Source organism: Triticum aestivum, chromosome 7B, assembly GCF_018294505.1.
Source record: "Triticum aestivum cultivar Chinese Spring chromosome 7B, IWGSC CS RefSeq v2.1, whole genome shotgun sequence".
In the NCBI taxonomy this organism is placed as follows: domain Eukaryota; kingdom Viridiplantae; phylum Streptophyta; class Magnoliopsida; order Poales; family Poaceae; genus Triticum; species Triticum aestivum.
The window spans coordinates 6,553,798-6,562,816 of record NC_057813.1 but is presented as its reverse complement, the minus strand read 5'-3'; positions in this window follow the sequence as shown (position 1 = coordinate 6,562,816).

The following is a 9,019-nucleotide window of genomic DNA, read 5'->3' as shown; positions in this document are numbered from 1 at the left end:
ATTTGAAACTCGTTCAAAATCTTCACTGTGTCCTTGTCAGCTGAAGAATTTGCGAACGGAACTTAAAACTTATATTATCCAAATTTTCGGTTTTGCCGCTCAAACCGTCACGTATCCCATGATAGACTTATCTATTCACCCACGATCTAACACGATCTCCACTTTTCAATACGTGGGTGACACACGTCATGCGGATGAGAAGGGTGAGGGGCACGTTCGTCCTAAATCTTCAGGCGAACAATTTTTAACTGCGACTATAAATACCCCATCACCCTTTCTTCACTTCCTTTACTCCGCTCGACCGCTCTCTCTCTCGCTCGAGCTTCTCAAACCCTAGCGCCGCCGCTACTCCATCGTCGCCGGTGAGGAAGAGCTTCACTGCCTCGACCTCGTCGCCGTCGTACTTGCGCCGGCCGCGGAAATCTTCACTTCGCCGCCGCCGTAGCTGTCTTCCTCCGCCGAGTTAGGGCGTGGAAGATCTACACCGACGAACTTCACTATTCTACTTCACAGTTCATCGTGTTCTTCATCAAGGGTAATTAAAAGTTACTTTTACTGCCCTCTTTGATTAAAATTTTCTCTACAAAATCTTCAAAGGTGTTTTATTCTTCAAATCCTCACACACAAAACACCTCACTAGTCATCTGTTCTTAATTCGTTTCTCTAAGCATCATTTTTCTTCAAGGTTCCTCAATTGTGTGGATCCTCGATCTATACAACTCTGGAACCTAAGACAAAGAACGCTTAGTGAAATTCTTCAAGGCTCATCTGGTCAAATTCCTCAAACTTGTTCTTTTTGAAAAACCTTCTGAGAACGCATATGACCTCTCCAAATTCCTCGCAACTATACTCTGTTCACAGGTACTCATGTCCGCTGCTGAATCACTAGGTTCTCATCAACTTAACTCATTTGCAGCGTTCCTCGAAGAAAAGTTGCATACTTCTTCAGAGAATTCGATTGTTCAAATTCCTCATCTGAAGAATATGGCAGACGGTAAGAAGCCGCAGAAAGGAGGAAAGGCCTGAGGTCATGACTGCTTTTGAGATCCCTGAGGACATCTATGTTGACTATTGCACACCTGATGAGGCCGAGTTCGGAAAAGAAAACAAAACTCAGCGCAAGGTGTGCATACATAGGATTGAAAGGAGATGGGCAAGAGAATGGAGGGAGTACAGATATGTAACTCCGAAGTATATGAAGAAATTCGCACTAAATCCTCCATGCCCAAGAGCACCATTGGCACCTAGCCAAGAAGCTGACGCCACCAGCATCAAGCGTGGTGAGGATTTTCCTGAAGAATGGGCCAAACGCCAAGCCAAGTTGGCAAAACAAGCCAAAGAAGCAGTGAGGAAATTCAATGAAGACTCTGTTGCTGCTGCTGCCACTGAGGCCTCTGTCAAGCCTAGAAAATCAATGGCAAAGAAGCCCGCTCACAAGCCAAGTTCTTCACCAACTATGCCCTCATGGCCAAGTTCCTCAGCAATGCCCTCACGGCCAGAATCTTCAAAGCCCTCACGGCCAGATTCTTCAAAGCCCTCCGGCCAGTTCCTCATGCTGCTCCTGCTCCTCCAAAATCCTCAGCTCCTCCCCCAAAGTCCTCAGCTGCTCCGGCAAAGTCCTCAACACCTGTACATCTGGCCACGTGCCAAAGGACTACAGGCATCTCTATTGCCTCTGGTGCCTCAGCAAGTTCCTCAGCTGCACCAAAGTCTTCATCAGGCCCCACTCTGCTGAAGAAAAAGGCAACGGTTGGTCGAGGTCCTCGACCAAGTCCGAAGAAGAAACAGGTTGCCTTCCAAGTGCCATCTGACGATGAAGCTGATGATGATGAACTTGCAGAAATCATCAGAGACAGACAAGAAAGGGCCGCTAGAGCCAAAGGCACAAATGTGCCACTGCTTTTGGATCCAAGGGCGATCCTTGATTACATTGATCTCTGGCACAAGGATCCAAATACTCCTATGACTGATTTCAATTTGACTCCTTGTCAAAGTCACATGCTGACCCATTTCATCACTGAAGAGAAATGGAAATTTGAGAAGGCCAGGAAGATCAAGAAGGCTCAGTTCAGGAAAGAGAAGTTCCTGAAGAAAAACGTTGTTAATATGACAACTGATGAACTCCTCAAGATCCAGTCTGAAATCAAAGCCCTCATCGATGATTTCAATGCTTATTATGCTGATTGGCAAGGAGCCAAAGTCAGGTTTGTTAAACTAACTGAGAAGTTCGCCACTGTTGCAGCTCCATCGCAACAAGAAATTCCTCAAGCTAAAGCTTCTGCTCAGCAAACTGAAGAACATGCCAACACCGCTGATGACTTTGAGGCTGCTGATGAAAATGCTAGTTCCAGGGCTGATGACTCCATTCCAGCCGCTGAAGAAATTGCCAGGGCATCCATTAGTGGTGCGCCTAAAGAAACTAAAGAAGTCAGGGCAACTGCATTAATTGCGCCTGAAGAAAATCAACCAGATTCCTCAGCTCCTCCTGCGCCTACACCAACTCCGATCCTTCCATCTGCATTATATGTGAAGAAGACCAAGGCTGCAAAGCGAGCTGCAGTGAAGAAAAGGAAAGCATCAAGTGTTTCAGAATCTTCAGCTCCAAAGAAGATGAAGCCTATGACCAGCTCACTTGAAAATCCAATTGATGTTGTTCCAATTTCCACCATGCCATCAAAGGACCTTGTTCCTTTTGGTGAAGAATATGTGATCCCAAGCGGATCTGATGAAGAACCTCAATCTGCTACTTCGTCAGAGCAGGTTGATGAAGAAATTGAAGTGGATACGATCCCTTCAACGCCTGTTGCTTCCTTGCCAATGCCTTAGTTCACAGCTAAAGAGGCTGGCGTTGAAGAAATTAAAGATGAAGACGTGGACATTGGCTGCACAATGCCCGTGATGAATGATGACTTTTGGGAAAGTCAGCACCCCAACTCTCCACTCTTTACCCCAATACAACAAATATCTCAGTCCCCTGCACCAACCGTTCAAATGGGCTCTGAAGAAACGCATCCCACCTCATTTATGCATGAAGAAATTCCAGCCGCTAGTGCTGAAGAAACTGTTGTTGTTGATCCTTTGAACACGCAGACTGCAACTGAAGAGGAACCAGAAATTTCTCAGCCTGAAGAACCTAAGATTGCGATTCCTGAGGTTGTGATGCAACTCACTGACACTCCTGTGCCCAAGCCAACAGATCCATTCTCAAAGAAGCAAAAGTTCAAGGCTGAAGATTTCTTCAGCGAGCATGTGTTCTTCACAGACTACAACCCCTATGACTCTGCTCGCATAAGGAAGAGGCATTTCTGGACTGCTAGTCAAGCCAATTTCTATTCCTCAGTACTGTTCAACAAAGACAAAGTCTTCGATCATGAACATATTCCTCATGTGGACATGGAGTCTCTGCCGTGCTTCGAGCCAGTCCTCAGTGTTCTTCACGATGCTGGATTGCTAAATTTCTGCACTGACATCTGTGATTGGAATGAAGAACTCATTCTTCAATTCTATGCGATGCTGCACATCACAGGGAATTCTGAGGATGTGAATTCATGGGTGCTGGACTGGATGTCTGAAAATAATCACTACAAGGCACCAGCTACTGAATTGCTTCGTGTCTTACCACTCAGTCCTCCCCTTGACGGTGCTCGTTGCATCTACAGTGAACCTGAGCTTTCAAATCATTACATGCAAGTGCTGATGAAGCCTTTGAAGCCAGGGTAGGCCCCTCGAACCAAATTCCTCGTCAAGGAACTACTGTATGTGCCTCGAACTGTCTATCACATTCTGACGAAGATAATGATTCCTATCAAAGGCCACGACTCAAATGATGAAGAGGTCGTTGGCATCATGAAGAATATGATTTTCAATATCATTCATGGCGTTCCCATCAACTTTCATGATTTCTTCATGAGGACTCTGGCGAATATTGCTATGTCACCATTTGAGCTGAAGCCTTATGCACCATGGATTATGAGATTCATCAGGACAAGGTCTTCACTCCATTACAAGGCTGACACTCTGAACCACGGCAGCTACTTGCCTCCAATTGAAGTCCTCAAACGGACATTTTCCTCAGCTGATGACAAAGGCAAGGCAACTGCTGTGATAGATGAAGGCATTCGTCCATTGGATGGTCAATTTCGCAAGGCTGCATCCTACTCCATCAATGATGACTCTGCCACACATGACTCTGCTGCTAAGCAAAATCCTCAAGCCACATCACCCAGGGTGATGACTGGTCATGAGTTACTCCTCAGTCTTCATCAGAAAGTTGATCGCAATCATAAATGGGTTAAGCGTCAGTTTGGTTCAATTCTTCACAACATGACATCAATACACAATGAAGTGAAGAAAAACCACTACTACCTCCATGAAACCTTCAACCGTACCTGGGCTGTTCTATCTCATGTCTACAACGCTGCAGATCTGAAGAAAATGGGTCTCAAGGAAGGATTTGACTAGTCTGCACCTCCACCGAAGAAATTCAAGAAGGTCAAGGTTCCTTCCTTGGTGGCCAGCTCCTATTCTTCATCACGTGACACTGATGAAAATGAAGATTTGTACGACACTGCGGCAGCCCTACTACGACAACCGACCCCGACAACGCTGGCGCTCCTCCATCAACTTGATATTCTTCAAGGGCGTTAGTCCTCAGTTTCGACCCTTTTGGTCATTCGATGACAAAGGGGGAGAAATTTGATTTAGTCTTCAAGCGGGTCTATTATATGGGTGTTTTTTTGCTAAGTTACAACTCTCGTTCTTCTGAAACTTTATTGGATCGAGTTGTAAACTTAAACCCGATGGTGCTCTGATACTTTTGATGCACTGTGCTTTGATACTCTTGATACGTTATTCTGCATGCTTGTTCCTCATTAATATTATTGCACGCATGCTGAATTTCATCAGGCACCATATTTCATCATGCATTTCAAATTCTTCATATTATATGTCAAATGCGTGTATGAATTACAAGATATAGGGGGAGATCTCCATGATTCAACTCTTCAAGTGTGCATTTCTTCAAAAGCAAATTCCTCACTATGCACATCTTCAGGGGGAATTCTTCTATATCTTGCAATCAAATTCCTCAATATCAGTACTTACACTTCATATGTTTATCCCCGTTGAAAACTTAACCTATATTGTCATAAATCACCAAAAAGGGGGAGATTGTAAGTGCATGTAGTGCCCCTTAGTGATTTTGGTGTATTGAAGACTTATAGGTTAAGGGACTAATGTGTTTATGAGTGTACATAGGTCTATAAGTCTATGAGGAGTTTGATATTTACAGAGAAAGTCGACCCCTAAAAATGAATATCTTCGACTGAAGATTTTGGTATTCCTGAAGACTTTCATGAAGACTTTGAAAGTGAAGAAATTGGTGTGTCCGTGAAGACTTGATATTCATGCGAGGAATATGAAGCTTGAAGACTTTCATTTTCATAGTTTTGTTTTTCTCTTTCTTGAGTCATAGGAAACACCGTACTGTTAAAGGGGCTTGAGGAAATACTAAGGAAAAATTTCCATGTGATGCTCAACTCAAAATCCTACACCTACCAATCCCTTCGAGTGAAGCCTTTGGAAATCTCATACAGTTCAGTCAATTTCTTCAGTGACAGAGACGAAGTTCTTCTGGTCGCTGAGGAATTTGTTCTGACTGAGGAGTTAGGAATTCGCCAGTGCGGATTGCCTACACAGTGAGGAACATGAAAGCCCTGAGGAATTTGAGAGTCAAATTTCCGACCGTTGTTGTGCTGCGCGCCAGCTGTCCCAAAATATCTTATCCACCTAACAGTCATATCAGACAAGGGCATTTATGTCTTATCATGTCAGGCTGCTCCCTAGGCTGTAAATAGCCGCCCCTACAACCACTAGCTGGTTGGCTGCTCCGAGAGAAACTGACACTTGCCATTTGAGAGCACCCCATCCTCCGAGGACTTTGAGCGAAAATCATTGAGTGAGGAAAAACCCAAACCCAAACACCTACAAACCCAAAGTGATTGAGCATCACTAAAGAGATTGATCATGCGTGGATCTGATGCTTGTTACCTTTGAAGACTGTGCTTCTTCCAGACGGTTAGTCGTCATGGTCTAGAGCATCCAAGAGGAATTGTGGATCACCGAGTGACCAAGTCTATGAAGGTTTGGAAGTCGCCTGAAGACTTACCACGAGTGATTGGATGAGGTCTATGTGACCTTAGTTCAAGGAGAATACGGTGAGGACTTGGTGTCCTGAGCTGCGTGCTCAGCGACTGGGTGTCCGGGACTATGTGTCCTCGGGTTTAAATACTCAGCCGCTCCAACCAGACGTACAACTGAGACAGCAGTTGGAACTAGTCTACCAAATCATTGTCTTCACCAACCGTACTGGTTCTATTCCCTCAACTCTTTCATTTCCTCATTACTGTGTTGTGTGATTGTTCATATCTGTGTTTTGAAGACTTTGACTGAAGACTTTCTCAATTTCATCAGTTCAATTTCTTCAGTCTGTTTGTCTTCATCTTGTTTTATCCTGTGCTTACGCTTTCTGTACTCTGTGCGTGTCTTCATTTTATCATGATGACTATGCCTGTATTCCGTTATGCTTACTTCTGAGTACTTATTCCGCTGCTAGTAGTTCTTCGCTAAGGAATTTCCTCACCGACAAATTCCTCAGTGAAGAATTCATAAAAATCGCCTATTCACCCCCCTCTAGTCGATATAACGCACTTTCAGTGTCAGAGATGGAGAAGCAAGAAGGGTGGTTCTTGTACAAATGCGTGACACATGGGGTTATCATTGAATTTCAAGCTGATTTTTCTTGATTTTGGTGGTTTTTGACTAAAAAGGTGACATTTTGACCCTTGCATTTTAGGGGTATTTTGACCGAAATCACTAGTTAAGGAGTACTCCTTGCGGAGATCACTCCAACTTCCCCAGGTTGCGACAAGTGGCGCGTTGTATGTGCGTCACTTGTCGTAACCTGGGAGTTTTCCCTTTTTTCGTAGATCCGTTTATTCAAAACGTTTTTATCTCTTAAACTGTGCGTCCAAATCTCGAACCGCTTTCGCCGTTGGATTCCTCATGTCGAGATCTTCAAAACTAGATCCCATGTTGATAGGTTTTGACAAACTTTTTTTCACAAAAAAAACGGACAAAAAAACGACGAGAAAACCGAACCAGGAACACGTTTTTTTCTTTCCGAAAGAGGCACGCCCGTGCCTCTGACAAAATCACAACCGTGCCTCTCGTGAAAGAAAAAAAACAAAAAACACGTTTTTTCCCTTTCCGAAAGAGGCTCGCTCGCGAAAGCACAACCGTGCCTCTCGCGGAAGCAAAACCGTGCCTCTCGCGAAAGAAAAAAAATAGAAAACATGTTTTTTTGCCGTTTTCGAGGAGGCACGGCCGTGACTCTCGCGAAAGCACAACCGTGCCTCTCGCGGAAGCAAAACCGTGCCTCTCGCGGAAGAAAAAAACAGAAAACACGTTTTTTCGCTTCCAAGAGGCACGGCCGTGCCTCTCGCGAAAACAAAACCGTGACTCTCGCGAAAAAAATGCATTTTTTTTGCGCAATTTTTTTTTCAAAAATTATTTTTTGTCGAAAAGCTAGGGAAGACCGGTGGAAAACCAAAGCGTAAAAAAAACCTGGAAAAAACCGTTTAAAAAGCCAAAAACGCATGCGGAAAAATAAAAAAATAAAATCCAAAGGGAGCGCCTAGAGCGCGACACGTGATGAATGGCTGAGAGCGCGCCAAGTGGCGCTGATCGTTGCGAGGCTACCGAAGGAGCACTCGTTAATTAGTTGCTCCCGTATTTTGACCCTTACATATGTTGTTGATTTCTGGCACTATGATTTGGGCCGAAACGACTGCCTAGCGATCCCGTCCATCTACCTTGACCAAGTATGACCCTCTCTGGACAGGTGTGATGATGACTCATGGAAGAGGATATAGAAATTACCATGCCCAAAGAATGTCCAGTTGTTTATGTGGCGAATGAAGCAGAGTCTTTGGCCCTGCGCACCAACTTGGTCAGATGAGGAATACACATCCAGGACACCAAATGCCTTTTCTGTGGCCGTGTGGATGAGGATGGTGCACACTTGTTCATCAAATGCAAGTCGGTTAAAGAGGCATGGAGAGAACTAACAATGGAACCGGAGCGCATGAAATTGGAGACATCTACGTCGGTGCATGCGATGATGGACCTGTTGTGGGGACTGCATGAAAACAAGCGTATTATGATCAACATCCTCCGGTGGCACTGGTGGAATAACCGCAACAAACTCCGGGAGGGTGAGCTTCCTGTCGTGGCATCGGAGTTGGCCAGAAGGGTTCAGGCTGAAGCACTGGAATATGCAGAAGTTCTGCAGTCAGCCGCCAAGGGAAAACACTTGCAGTTGTGGCAGCCTCCGCCTAATGCTATGATCAAGATAAATATGGATGCAGCGTTCCAGGTGGGAGAAGCTCATGCTGGATGGGGTGTCGTTGCCAGAGACACAGAAGGAAATATCATTGCAGCTTGTGCCGGTCGTCAAGACAATGTAGGTGATGTTTTTGGGGCCGAAGCACATGCGATGACACAGGCTATAGCCATACCTGCTGATCTGGGCATGATACGAGTGGTTTTTGAGACCGACTCCCAACTTTTGGCCGATGCTCTGGACTTGCAGAAGGTTGATTCTTCACCTTATGCTGCGATTATTGAGGACTCGAAATTCCAACTAAAATTGTGGTTCTCCAACACTAGTGCAGAACCGGCCTTTAGTGCCGGTTCTTAACGGCCTTTAGTGCCGGTTCTCCAACCGGCACTAAAGAGTGGGGACTAAAGCCCCCCCCCCCTTAGTACCGGTTCGTCACGAACCGGCACTAAAGTGCGAACACGTGACACGAGCCAGGCCCGGGTCCGCGTAGAACATTAGTACCGGTTGGTAACACCAACCGATACTAAATGTTAGGTTTTTTTGCTTTATTTTCCATTCCATTTTTTTGTTTGCTGGTATTTCACGATACTACAAATTCTACACGTTGTGCATATATAT